This window comes from Narcine bancroftii, chromosome 9, assembly GCF_036971445.1.
Source record: "Narcine bancroftii isolate sNarBan1 chromosome 9, sNarBan1.hap1, whole genome shotgun sequence".
Lineage (NCBI taxonomy): Eukaryota > Metazoa > Chordata > Chondrichthyes > Torpediniformes > Narcinidae > Narcine > Narcine bancroftii.
In genome coordinates this window covers 47,961,981-47,977,354 of record NC_091477.1, presented here as the reverse complement: position 1 = coordinate 47,977,354, position 15,374 = coordinate 47,961,981, and the positions used below count along the sequence as shown (strand labels likewise).

General features: G+C 42.0%; 1 long non-coding RNA gene across 1 annotated transcript in view; it reads right to left on the bottom strand.

The window, feature by feature from the left end:
• Positions 1 to 2,034: 2,034 nt before the first annotated feature.
• LOC138742910 (uncharacterized) overlaps positions 2,035 to 15,374 on the bottom strand; it is a 129,908-nt gene continuing 116,568 nt past the window's right edge. Inside the window, exon 4 of the long non-coding RNA XR_011344518.1 lies at positions 2,035 to 3,347. This is a non-coding gene — a long non-coding RNA (uncharacterized lncRNA). The remainder of the gene's footprint in view (positions 3,348 to 15,374) is intronic.

The following is a 15,374-nucleotide window of genomic DNA, read 5'->3' as shown; positions in this document are numbered from 1 at the left end:
ATCGCATGTCCTCGATGCCGGATCCAAAATCCCTGAAGATGTTGGAAACTGTCAGTCTAGCCCTGGTGGGATGTCCACTCTCCATCATAATCCCTGTACCCAGCTCTTGATTTCCGTTGGTGTCTCTGGCCTGGTGGGGTGTCCACTTTCCATCACACTCCCCAATTTACCACATTATCATCTAGATCATTGATATAGATGACAAACAACAATGGACTGAGCACTGACTCTTGATGCACATGGCTATTCACAGGCCAGCAGTTTTCTATTCCCATGATTTGGCTTCTCCTGCAAAGCGAATGTTTAATCCAATTTAGCACCTCATCCTGATTTCCAAGCGACTGAAACTTCTTGGCCAACCTCCCATGTGGGATCTTGTTAAGGGCTTTACTAATGTCCAAGTAGACAATATCAAAGGCCTTTCCTTCATCAACTTTCCTGGCAACCTTGAAAAGTTCTACAAGATTTGTTAAACACAGCCGACCATGCACAAAGTCATGTTGACTATCCAAAATCATTCTCTCTATATCCAAATACTTGTATATCTGATCTCTCAGAATACCTTCCAATAACTTACCCACTACTGATGTCCTGGATTATTTTTAGAGCCTTTCTTAAACAAAAGAGCAACATTAGCTATCTTTTAATCACCTTATGTGTGGCTAAATATGTTTTGAATATCTCTGCTGGGGCCTCTGCAATTTCTACACTAGCCTCCCTCAAAGTCTGATGGAATATCTTGTCAGGCCCTGGGGACATCTACTTTTATTTGCCTCAAGCTAGCAAGACCGCCACTTCTTTACTTTTCTAAACCTTCCTTCTCCATGTGTCATTCCAAATGTCTCTTATATGTCACATTTACTTACCCCAATTTTAAGTCCTGATGAAATGTCATTCTTTGAGAGTGATTTTTTTTCCCTTGTTTTCCACTGTTTTAAAACTGGAAAGGATTTAACCTAATTTCACAAACTCTCTTGCCCATAGAACTGGGCTTATTTATGTTCAAAACTTTGGTGTTTGACTAAGTTGTGCACTTTCAAATTGAATATAAATGTTTGCCTTTTATTCCAAGGATTTAATATGTGCTTACTAACTGGTGACATCACCTGTCAAAATGAAACCAACCTTTGCAGCCATGACATCATGAGAGGTGTTCCTCCTATCCTTTGCTCCCACTCTCTCAAACTCCATGGGCAACATTGCAGCTTTGAAACATTGCAAGAAGCTCTAAGCTATTGGTCAGTGGATTTCTACCTCACTCACCTACAGAAGAAACTCCAAGCTTTGCTAAGGAATCAAGAAGGCTGCAGATTCTTGAACAATGGAGCAACACACGAACTGCTGGAGGATCCTGCTGAGTTTGATGTTTTCCTCCAAGCCTTGTGGGAGCTTTCATCTTTGCCTCTGTTTGAAATTCTTTGTGAGACCATTACAATTCCTTTATGATTATGTCATTAGTAAGATGTATGTTGTTATGAGCCAGGTGACATACTCTGCATGACAGCAAACAGATCACCCCCAACTTGTAGTGAAACGTGGGCAATTAATGCAGTGTGTTCCCATTATTGTCCTTTGAGCACATCAATGTGTCAAAAAAAGGCAGCGCTCTATTCTCCATTTCTTCATCGAAGAATGATCCAAGTGCAGAACATCACAAAGGGAGCTGTCAGCAGAGGGTAAATAATACAGATTTACTCCACATGACCATTGTTGAAGCTAAATTTGTCCCATATTATTCTCCACCATGCGATGAAGATGAGATGAAAGTTTATTGTCAGGTACATAAGTACAATGTAAAGATGCACCAAAATTCTTCACTTTTTGGCAGCCACACAGGTGTGTAAAATACACCCAAAACAATGGTATAAATTAAATTACTACAATATTCCAAAATAGAAAAAGAGCAAATATAAAAGGATAGAATAAAAAATATTCAAATTGCAGTTAGTGCAAGAAAAAGGTGATGTTTCAATCATGCAGACAGATCTTCAATGGTCCTGGAGTAGTTTGTGTCTAGATTTAATGTTGGGGTAGTTTAAGTTCATTTGTCACAAAATATCAAGTACAGTGCAAACAGTTGAAGAGGTTATTTCCAACATTCAGCTGTGGAAAGAGCACAATTACAAAGTGTAGGTGTAATGGGCTTTCATAGGGTGTAGAAGAGATGCGTCATGGATTTGTTTTCCAGCATTTATTCACTACCTTTTGAAGTCAAAATAATACAACCATCATTGTCTTCTGTGTTTTCTTTTCCCCTTTGCTCCCTTCGCACGGTAACTAGAGTCTACATCTTATTCATCCTTTTCCTCAGCTACACACATATACTTTATTTTAACATTTCAATGTCTACTCAACTCAGTGTACATGGTATTAGCTGAGAGCTTTTAAGATTTGCCCAAGAAAACATTTTGTATTTTAAAATATTTTCAAACTATTTAAAAAAAACTATATTCACAAGGTGAAAATAGTGGCACCTGGTGGGCGAGTTAAAAACTGCATGGAAAAATTAACTTGCTAGAATCATACATTTAACAATGAAATTCTGTACCTTTAGAAGAAAAAATAATACAACCATCATTGTCTTCTGGGCTTTTTTCCTTTTTATCCCCCTTTGCTCCTAAGCATGCAAAATAACAGAATTTACGCTGGGAAATCTCAGCAAAGCTACATTGATCACATGACCAGCACATGGTAATGGGATCAAAACACCAGTAAGATTAAAACATCCATAAAACTTATATTAATGGTTACAACAATATAAAACAAACTATAGAGCATAATAATATTGGTAATGAACAATAGACATAAAGGTTGATGACATAATCAATTAATTTCCCAAGGAAAACATTTAAACAGGCCCAGTAGCAATCTTTTCCCCCATTTACCCTTAGCAAAGTTACATTAGTGCGAGAGACAGGAAGGGAGGGCTTAGGAAATGCACAAGAGATGTGCACCACCAAACTCATTCCCACCAGAAACATTATTAAAATGACAGTAATAACAAGTAACTCATTGAGATAAAATTCACAAATATAGAAATTATTAAAACAATTTTTTTACTCTGTTAGATAGGATTACAATGTCAGTATCAGTGCTGCACAATTGTTCAGCAAAAGGAGGAGTAAGATGCTCCTTCTGTCCAATAGCCCATAGGTCCCCCTTGGGCAAGGTGTAGGACCTGTTTAGCCTTCCACTCAGAATCACGTGAAGCCATGGATTGCAGATGGGGGATTGTTTTTACAAGTAGTTTCTATAAATTGGAATTTATGGTTGTAAAACTAAAAATGCTGGGCAGATTAATCTGCTGATCAATGGCCAGGGTGATCCGTCCAGTATGGACCCTGCAACTGAAGAAGACAATGAGTAAACATTTCAGTATTTTTCCCTTTTATAACCATGAACTCAACATTGACTGTGGTCTCAACTCAAGGATGGAGCCTTCACCAAAAGAGAACAGGGGAGGCAACAACTACAATTTGGAGAGTCAGATGGATGAAGAGACATCATCGCCCATGCCACAATGGCAAGGCACCTGAATGAATGATGGTTACATGTGGCATGTTGGTGGTAGTTTGTCAAAGTCTTCTTCAGGTTGGCCTGATTGAAGTCTCCCACAATGATCGGGAAGGCATTAGGATGTGATGTCCTCTGGCTGTTAATCACAGTGCTCAGTCCCTCTAGTGCCACCCTGATATTAGTATGCCGCAGAATGTACACTTGGACCAAGGTGATGGAATCAAAGAATGAAATGTAAACAAACTGACTATACAAATACAGGAAAATAAATATTCAATAATAAATAATAAGCAAACTAAGAGTCCTTAAATGAGCCTCTGATTGAATCATGGCTGATGTATTTTTCCTCTCAGCTCCATTCTCCTGCCTTCTCCCCATAACCTTTGACATCTTTACTTCTCAAAAACCTATCCACCTCAACTTTATATCTACCCAATAACTTGGCCTCCATAGCTGTCTGTGGCAACAAATTCCAAATTCACTGCTTCTGGTTGAAGAAATTACTCCTTGTCTCTGTTCTAAAGGAATGCGCATTTATTCTGAGGCTGTGCCCACTTGTCCTAGACTCTCCCACTACTATATCTGGACCTTTCATGGATCAAGGTTCAAGGTTCCTTTTATTGTCTCATAAAGGTTTGAGGCTCCTTTTATTGTCTCATAATAATATATTAAGAATGTAATAAATATGATATACTTTAAATTTTGCTTACCATAAGGCAGACAAAGAGTCACTATTGGTATTGGCCATCGCCCCTTACGGTATGAGACTAAGAGAAGCAAAGGAGAGTCCTTCCAGAGTCACCGAGTGTTCGCGGCTTTGCCTCCAGGGCTCCCACAGCCTCTGCAACTGCACAAACTCCTGTTCAATTCATCAGCAAACCCGAGCTCCAGATCCAAAGCAGCTCACAGCTCCTGTGGGTCCTCTGTCTGCAAGTCGCCCACGACCTGAGGGCCCTTCTGCTGCTGAGTCTGCTGCTGTGCTTGCCATCCTATCGGGTCTTCTCCCATGCTTCTCTCTCTCTCAATGTGGGGGGGGGGGGAAATTTCTCCCCATTTCTGGTACCATGCACCGGTCCACTGGAACCCCAGAGTATGCACCCCCTCATGGCCACTGCCAACCACAGGTCCCACCATCATGGCCACAGTCCTTGTGATTGCAGGGTTTCACTTACAAACCTTTTATCGGCCATTTAAAGCCTGAATGGAGCTGCTGGCATTAGGATAATGTGGTTAAAACCTTTGGAGCAGCGCTGCGTCTCTGTTTTCCACTCTCTCGGGTCTGCACCATTTCAGTTTGGGTAGGTTTCAATTAGATTCTCCACCATCCACCTACTTCTTTGGGCCTTATGTTCTTCAAGTCATCACATCTGCAGTCAGGTAAAGAATTACAATATGTCTGGAGTTTTACTGTCAAATATCCCCGACAGCAGAGATAAATGCACCACCAAAAGTGGGCACTTAATAAACCTGTACAATAAGCTGACAACTAATTGTCAGGGGTGCAACAGAACAAATGCCCCCTCAGCCTATTTGTCTACAATGAAAACGATGCAAAAATAAATGAAGAGTCTGCTGCTTGGATATGGTACATATTCCTATATATCCATGTGTCCAACCAGAAGGCTCTGAAACACTACCATTGTATCTGCTTCCATCACTACTCATGGTTGTCCGTTCCAGGCACCTGAGGTGCAAAAAAGAACAAAATTTACCTCACATTTTTACTTTAAACTCTCACACACACAGACACACACGTGTGTGTCTGTGTGTGTCTGTGTGTGTGTCTGTGTGTCTGTGTGTGTGTGTGTGTGTGTGTTGGTGTGTGGGTGTGTATGTGTGTGTGTGTGTGTGTTGGTGTGTGGGTGTGTGTGTAGATGTGTGTTGGTGTGTGGGTGTGGGTGTGTATGTGTGTAGGTGTGTGTGTTGGTGTGTGGGTATGGGTGTAGGTGTGTGGGTATGAGTGTTGGTGTGTGAGTGTGAGTGTATGGGTTTGTGGGTGTGGGTGTGTGCTTGTGTGGGTGTGTATGTTGGTGTGTGTTTGTGGCTGTGAGTGTGTTTGTATGTGTGTACGTGGGTGTGAGTGTGTTTGTGTGTGTGTGTGGCTGTGGGTGTGAGTGTGTGTGTGTGGGTGTGAGTGTGTGTGTGTGGGTGTGGCTCTGTGTGTGGCTCTGTGTGTGGCTGTGGGTGTGAGTGTGTACCCACATTCACACACACACACACACCTACACAAACACACACACACTCGCATACACACACAACAGACACACCCACACCAACACCCACACACAGCCACACACACACCTACACACACATACACACCCACACACATGCATACTCACATGCAGACACACACTCACACACACACATACACCCCCCCCACACACACACACACACACACGCACACACACACACACACACACACACACACACACACACACACACACACACATCTAGTACAGTATGTGACATTTTAATCCCTAGAGTAAAGATTCTAACTGTCTACCATATCTATGCTTCTCATAATTTCAAAAAATACTATCAGGTCTCCTCTCATCCTCCAGCCTTCTGGAGATATCATCCTGAATTTGACTCTCAGACTCTCTGATCTAGGCAACATCCTGATAAATCTCTCTATCCTATCTAAAGCCTCCACTCCCCACCTATAACCGGCGACCAGAATTGCACAAAATACTCCAAAGTCGCATGAACAATGTTTTATATAGGAAAACCCTGACATGGCTTCTTTACTCTTATACATAAGGCCCTAATTGTGATGTTTCATTTATTACAATAAAGAAGTGGGTTCTTTTTAAACAGTTAGATTTATTACCTAAGCAAACAGCACTAAGAACAGAACACACACAAGCAGTTCCTCACGTGCAGTCATCCATCTTGAATCTGCCCAAGATGCAACATTCCCCAGATGCCATACACTCCATCTCACTACACTGATCAATGAAGACAAGCACGCCATACCACCCATCTATTTTAAGGACATTTTCCTTCACCCATCCGGGAGCCATGTGGCCACAAGACAACTACTCAAACCATTATTTGAAGTACTACTTACTTGCTTCCTACTAAAACATCATCAGTATTTAGGAGATATTGAATAGTGATTTTGTTCCCTCAAAGGATGAGAAATTTCTATTGATAACTATCTATCCATCTTGGCCCTTTTGACCTTGACACACACAAGACAATATTAATCAACAGAGGGCAATGCTGACTGTGGGTTAACAAATGGTCTACATATTCCTTTTGCAACAGATTGAATATATCATTGGATGCAACCAGATAGATGTATACATGTTCACAGCCAGATAAACAGCAGGGAGCTGGATAAATGTAAACAGTGGGATTATGAGATTGAACAGTGAATGGAGAATGTACTTGCCTGATTTTCCCCATTGCTTGTAAGGCCTGATCAGTATTACTAGTCTCTTGCTGAATCCCAATATTGATTGCCTCCAACTGTCTGACCCGGTCCCATGTTTCTTTCAGTGGCCTAGCTTTCCCAGAGCCATAATTCTAGAAATCCCTTCCTAAATCACCAAACATAGAACATTACCGTAGAGTATGGGCTCTTCGGCCCACAATGTTTTGCCGATCTATAGACCTACTCCATGTTCAGTCTAACCCTTCCCTCACTCACAGCTCATGAGATCTATTTTTCTTACATCCATGCTTCTATCATACAGGAGGATAAGAGCCAGCACCACCAGGTTGAGGAACAGCTTCTTCCCATGGGCAGTGAGAATGCTGGATGATCAAAGGAACTGCTTACATTAACCATCATATTCATGAAACAATACTTGTTTATTTATTTGTATAGATTAAATACTTGCCCTGCATATGTATTTTTTGTCTGTATGCGCGTCATGTCTGGTTGGATGTCTGCGTGTATTCCACTGAGGTCTGGAGAAAAGTGTTTCATCAGTTTGCACTTATGCAATCAGATGACAATAAACCTGATTTGACTTGATGACCCTATCTTGGAGTCTTCTGAATACTCCACCATCCACCATCGCCCTCAGCAAGGCCTTCGAGCACCCACCACTTTCTGTGTTTAAAAACCTGCCGCTGACAACACTTCTAAATCTTAAACACATGCCCTCTGGTATTGACCACCGCCACCCTGAAAAATGATGCTGGCTGTCCACTCTATCTATGTCTCTCACAATCTTTTACACCTTGATTAAGTTGCCTCTCATCCTCCATTGCTCTAAAGAGTCTGAGCACGGTCCATCTTTCCTCATAAGGCACATCCAGGCAGCATCCCATTAAATCTCCTCTGCACCCTCTGTAAAGCTTATGCATTCTTCCTTTCATGGGGTGAACAGAACTGAACACTACTCTGTGGAAGAGGATTTTGGCCATTCGCCCGAACATCTTTTATTTTTTGTCCCAGTGCCAACTTTCTCACTCTACTGAATTCCTTACGATAGTAAAGATGTTATATAAGTACAAGTCCTTGTTTCTGCTTTCATTGGTAAAACAAATATTTCGCATTGATTCTGTGATGGATCTTCTGTCTTGGTCACCCACTCCATTGGCTAATCAATGGCAGGAATGGTGGTGATTGTGCTTGCATAGTCTTGACCTCACAAGCTGCTCATTCTAGTTCATCTCAATGGAGAAGTGATTGACCTCAGGAGCATCTTGTGTGGTAAAGTGGATACTGAGTCTTCATTAGTATTAGCAGTCAGCAAGAAACAGCTGTGAGCAATAGAATTAGAAACTGGACAAGGCTTTGACCTTTAACCCCAGGCCTTGAGAGAATCAGGTTCTCTACGTCTATTGACTGCGTGGTCTTCTGTGAGAAAGATGTGGCAGTTTCGGTCCAGATACTACTATACATTGGAGCCTTGCACAGAACTACCTCTAATGCTACACCAGGTGGCTCTTGGTAATAATACTGAATGAAGTTTTTGGAAATGATACTCGTCAGTGGTAGTCATTGCTTTGAGATTTGAGCTGAGCACACAGCAAGTTCCAGTGTCACCACTAGGAGTATATAAATTAAAGAACTCTTTATTCAGCTACATTAGCATTTCCCAAACTGTGTTCTGTGGAATGGTGCAGGGGTTTCGTAGAAGAAATGGGTAGTAATAAGTACAAGTTGTAATAACTGTTTTGATTTAACTTACTTTTTAACCTGTGTCACTGTCTTTCTGTGATGGCAGAAAACAGTTGCCTTGATGCTAACAAAAAAAATGGCATCTTGAGGCCTGACATTAGGCCTCAAGACGCCATTTTAAACCACTGAGACGCGGATGTATTTTTGGCACGATGCTGGTCACATTTTTAAATTTAAACTGAAAGATATTCCACATGTGCAGTACTGTATTAAGAACCATGGCTTAAAAAAGAACTTAGGAGACAGAATAATTCATCTGACAAGTACTGAGGGGCCACTGTTTTTTTTTCATGATGATTCTTACATGATGCCTTTATCTGAAAAATCAAGTGTAAAGAAACAGATGTAGCAGGTCTTCCAGGGCTACTCGTCTTCATGAGGTAGAGTATGAGAAGGATATTGAGGAAGATGTGCTTCTTTGTGAAACTTTGCAAAGGACCCACAACTGATGAAATTTTTAACTGCATCAACAGCTACAGGATGAAGAATTCCATTCCATGGAAAAAGTGTTTGCACGTGTGCACAGATGGAGCCTGATGAAGAATATCTGTCCTTGGCAAAACCTGCTGAGTGTTGCCTATTACCATTTTCCACGACTTGCATGTGCGAGACTGGATTTTTGTATTATACAGTAACTAAAACAAAATACAGAAGCTGACTTGATGCCACTCCTGATGTAAGGATACAGTTATTTAATACTGTGCCCAACATTAAGAGGATCTGTGAGGACAAGAAACAATCCCATTCATCCCACTAAATGTAAATTAGTGATTTCATCATGGAGAATGGTAAGTTTTTTTTTAACTTTCTTACCCTGCTTGAGTATTTACTAGGTCTTTTAAACTGTAATTGACGATTGGGGGTTCTGTGATTCTCAAGTGATCCCCAAAAGGGTTCTGAGTTAAAAAAGTTTGGGAAGCCTTGAACTATATGAATAAAATTCACAGAAAAATAGCTTCTGCGATATGGTTCACGAGTATCTTTCTGTCCATTCTTGTGTAAGCTGTGCCTAATCTATGACTTTCTTAAACTTAAATTTTAAATTTAGACATGCAGCATGGCAACAGGCTATTTCGACCCACGAGTCTGTCCCACCCAATTTACACTCAATTTTCCCTCCCCACTAGTACATTTTGAATGGTGGGAGGAAATTAGAGCCTCCAAGAAAAACCAACGCAGGCCGGAGAGAATTTAGAGACTCCTTACAGCCAGCGCGGGATCCGAATCCCGGTCCCAATCGCTGGCGCTGTAAAGTCATTGTGCTAACTGTTAAGCCAACCATGCCGCCCCTCACTCTCCTATCTCCCTCTGACAGTCTCATTGCCCATGTCTCTAAACAGACACATAGATTAATCTCAAGAATGTAATTAAAAAAATATTGACAATATATTTCAACTACATGTTGAATTGTTGCCCTTTAGGCTATGGTTGTGATCTTGGGGTATGCTGTAGAATGTACCAGACGGTATCTTTGGATGTTAGAACATAGTCACAGCTGTTTATGGTGTTCTCTGGTGGGTGGCTGGCAGTTGTAGACTAGCACTCCAATGTTTAGACTATAACCCACATTAACGGCCCAGGGCTACAATCTAAAATGTGAACATGCTGATATTCTAACTCCTAATTTTCATTGTTCATTCACAAGAAAAATACCACAACCCTATCCTTAAGACTTTTTTTTAATACTTCAGAACTCTTGTACTTTGCTGCTTTATTCTTTCTGAATCAATGTCACAAATGTTTGCTATTATAGAGTTTTCTGACATGGTCAATTTGAACTTTAATGAGGTAGAAGTCCCTTCCAGCCCAGGAAGCTCATCCTGCCTAATTAAACACAATTAATCTTCCAACCCATATACGTTTTGGAGGGTTAGTAGAAATCGGAGCACCCGGAGAAAACCCACACAGGTCATGGGGAGACAGGGCCGTGTTCGAACCCAGTCAACTGGTGCTGTCTTAGCATTGCACTAACCATAACACTAACCGTATATATAAAACTCTAACACACGTATGCACACACACACACACACACACACACACACACACACACAGACACACATATAGAAAAAAAATAAGTGTGTATGCGCGTATTTGTAAACATACAGTATATACGATGTACAATATTCAAAAGCAATAGATATAATATAATCTTTTCTTTGGCTTGGCTTCGCGGACGAAGATTTATGGAGGGGGTAAAAAGTCCACGTCAGCTGCAGGCTCGTTTGTGGCTGACCAGTCCGATGCGGGACAGGCAGACACGATTGCAGCGGTTGCAAGGGAAAATTGGTTAGTTGGGGTTGGGTGTTGGGTTTTTCCTCCTTTGCCTTTTGTCAGTGAGGTGGGCTCTGCGGTCTTCTTCAAAGGAGGCTGCTGCCCGCCAAACTGTGAGGCGCCAAGATGCACGGTTTGAGGCGTTATCAGCCCACTGGCGGTGGTCAATGTGGCAGGCACCAAGAGATTTCTTTAGGCAGTCCTTGTACCTTTTCTTTGGTGCACCTCTGTCACGGTGGCCAGTGGAGAGCTCGCCATATAATACGATCTTGGGAAGGCGATGGTCCTCCATTCTGGAGACGTGACCCATCCAGCGCAGCTGGATCTTCAGCAGCGTGGACTCGATGCTGTCGACCTCTGCCATCTCGAGTACCTCGACGTTAGGGGTGTGAGCGCTCCAATGGATGTTGAGGATGGAGCGGAGACAACGCTGGTGGAAGCGTTCTAGGAGCCGTAGGTGGTGCCGGTAGAGGACCCATGATTCGGAGCCGAACAGGAGTGTGGGTATGACAACGGCTCTGTATACGCTTATCTTTGTGAGGTTTTTCAGTTGGTTGTTTTTCCAGACTCTTTTGTGTAGTCTTCCAAAGGCGCTATTTGCCTTGGCGAGTCTGTTGTCTATCTCATTGTCGATCCTTGCATCTGATGAAATGGTGCAGCCGAGATAGGTAAACTGGTTGACCGTTTTGAGTTTTGTGTGCCCGATGGAGATGTGGGGGGGCTGGTAGTCATGGTGGGGAGCTGGCTGATGGAGGACCTCAGTTTTCTTCAGGCTGACTTCCAGGCCAAACATTTTGGCAGTTTCCGCAAAGCAGGACGTCAGGCGCTGAAGAGCTGGCTCTGAATGGGCAACTAAAGCGGCATCATCTGCAAAGAGTAGTTCACGGACAAGTTTCTCTTGTGTCTTGGTGTGAGCTTGCAGGCGCCTCAGATTGAAGAGACTGCCATCCGTGCGGTACCGGATGTAAACAGCGTCTTCATTGTTGGGGTCTTTCATGGCTTGGTTCAGCATCATGCTGAAGAAGATTGAAAAGAGGGTTGGTGCGAGAACACAGCCTTGCTTCACGCCATTGTTAATGGAGAAGGGTTCAGAGAGCTCATTGCTGTATCTGACCCGACCTTGTTGGTTTTCGTGCAGTTGGATAATCATGTTGAGGAACTTTGGGGGACATCCGATCCGATATAATATAATAAACATGTACATATGCACACATCAGGTCAGCAGGAATATCAACCTATACATTTGATTATTTTTTGGATTGTTAATCTTTAATTAGTTTTTATCAGCAATTTTGTTTAAATGTCTGAATGTTTTAAAATTGGGGTCTTGCTGTAAAGCCACTTGCATTTGTAAACCACAAACATATTCATCCTGATAATGAACACAAAGAATTTGCGAGTTTTACGTAAATCAAAACGAAAAACATCGATACTCAGCAGGTTTTGCCAAGGACGGATATTCTTCATCAGGCTCCAATTTTGCTCAGGTTATTGTCAACTGCACCTTGTTGTTTTAAGCATCAACTTTTCCCCCCTCTAGTATTGTTTCGCAGCTATAATTTTACAACTTGGGGTGGGGAGGTCTGGTTCCAAAGGCCCTCCCCACTTACTTCATAATCCTCAAGTTGTTTAGGAGTGAGCCTCTTCATTTGTAAGCTGGTGAGTGAGCTCCCCATGGCGAGGTAGTAGTAGCCAAGCCTAATTCTGTCCATGTCTTCCCCTTCCACTTGCTCACTACTGACATAGCTCGAGAAACCATCAATGTGTGGTGGGAATGCTGACCTTTTGATCTCATGGACCTTTTCTTCTTCCTTTTGATATCTCACACAAAGAGCTACATACTCTCAAGATGAATTTCCTGACAGATATTGGCAGAGGCACTCCACTGAGTTGACCCAGAGCCTATTAAAATTTGTAAACTTTGTTGCTATTTCAGGAACTTTCAAATGAGATTGGAAGAGTGCAGAGAAGATTTACAAGGAAGTTGTCAGGACCTGAGGAACTCAATTAGAGGGTAGGGTTGAGGGTGAAAGGTGAGATGTTTTGGGGCAACTTCTTCACACAGAGAGTAGTGAGAGTGTAGAATGAGCTGCCAGTTGAAGTAGTGAATGTGGGTTTGATTTTCAAATGGACAAGAGTGGTATGGAGGGCTATGATCCAGGTAGAATGATGTTTCAGCAAAGACTGGATGGGCTGAAGGGCCTGTTTCTGTCCGGAATTGTTCTATAGTTCTACACCTGTGCATCTCTTTGCTTCTATTAAATTCCAAGTGTCAAGGAGTCATGCAGATGAGCTGAGAGTTTATTGTCATAGACACAAATACAAATTTCAGTTCAGATTTATTGTCAGAGTACTTACATGACATTGCATATAACCCTGAGATTCTTTTTCCTGTGGGCAAGGCATAATGACCACTTACTGATAGAGCAAAACAAAACTGTTCACAATGTACACATGTAAACAAATAAGAAAATGTAAACAAACTTACTATTCAATGCAGAGGAAAAAAAAACAATAAAATGCAAAATTAAGACTCCTTAAATGAGTCCCTGATTGAGTTTGTCATTGAGGAGTCTGACGGTGGAGGGGTAGCAGCTATTCCTGAACCTGGTGGAACCTAGACCTCTTTCCTGATGGTAGCAGGGAGAACAGTGCGTGTACTGGGTGGTGTGGATCCTCGATGATTGCTGCTGCTCTCTGACAGCAGTGTTCCCTGTCAATATCCTCAATATTGAGGAGGGTTTTGCCCGTGATGTCCTGGGCTGTGTACACTACCTTTTGGAGAGCTTTACACTCCGGGGTTTCGGTATCCCCATACCAGACCACGATGCAGCCTGTCAGCACATTTTCTACTTCACATCCGTAATAATTTGCCAGGGTCATACCACACCTCCGCTAGCACCTGAGGAAGTAGAGATGCTGGCGTGCTTTCTTCACGATGCCATACAAATGTACAAAACATTCAAATGCACTGAAATCCTAGTTCACTGCACATGAAATGCACCAAAAAAATCAATTGTATGAATTAAATTATTACGAGAAAAAAAGATAATAAATGTAAAAGGATAAAGGGAGAGGTAAGTATTCACAGTCTTTAACTACTGCCTCAGTAATTCATGTGATTTTGCTTAAACGTTGTGCATTTTCTTTAAGTGTCAAATAAAGCTAAGCATGTAATTATATTTAATTAGATGCATAGGTATATTCATATTTATGTAAAACATAAAGGAAGCCATTGAATGTTTTTAATATTGAAAGAAATTGAAAATTTCTCTCGTTTCTTCAAAGACTGAGGAAATTCAAAGTCTCCCCTGTCCCTCGACAACTTACACATAGTTGGAAGCAGACGCTGGACGTATCACAGTGTGGGACGGGGATTGCTCTGCTCAGAGAAAACTGCAGAAGGTGGTGAATGCAGCTCAGAATATCATGCAAACTTCACTCCCCTGCCATGGACTTTGAACTACATCTCCCGCTGTCTCAGAAAGGCAGCCAACATCTGAATGACATATCACCACCACCCCGCCACCCCACACCACCACCCAAACATACTCTCTTCTCCCTCCTCTCATAAAGATAAGAAGAGTGAAATTAAGTATCAACATCCAAAAAGACAGTTCTTTCCCCACAGCATCAGGCTCTTGAATGAACCTCATAACAGTGCTATTATGCTTCCCTTGCTTTCTACCTCCATACTCCATAATTGTGCATGTGTTCTCTACTTTCTAAGGCAGCATGAATGTTAGAGTGTATCTGGAAGACTGCTTACAGAAGAACTCTTCTGTCTGTACTCGGTATAATGTGTCAATAAACATTAACTTAATATCATTTTAGTGTTTTTATTCACCCATTGCAGTTGAGGGGGGACCAAGTTTATACTGTTATTGTATTTTCAGTTTTGTTCACTTTTCTTCATTGTATTGCATTTCTTATTGTGGTGATATGTTTCCTCCATTGTATATAGTTATTGTTGACTACTGTATATATGGGGCTGGCACGCCCACTGATGACTCATACCCTAAGACTCCTCCCCCGTGGTCTTGGGCCATAAAGGTCGAGCCACCTCTCCCTTCTCGCCATTCCTATACCTGGATCCGGGCCAACAAGGTTCTTCTGTATTTTAAAGCCTACCATTCCCTCTGCCTAGTCTTTGTGGTTACTGCTAGTGCTCTACACTTATAAAATCCAATTAAAAAGATTAAAACAAGAAAAAATAAATTTAAAACTTACTGTTTGGGCACAGATTGTCTGGGGGTGAATACCAATAGCAGAGAAGGGTGATGCATCAGTGATGGTGCCTCACAGTTACAGAGGCCCTTGAATGGAAAGGCTTCCTCCAGCTCCTCCTGTTTCCTTCCACACCCCAAAGATGTGCAAGCTGGTAGGCGAGTTAGCTGTTACAAATTGCTTCTGGTGTAGAGGTGAATGGTACAACTCTGGGGGTTGG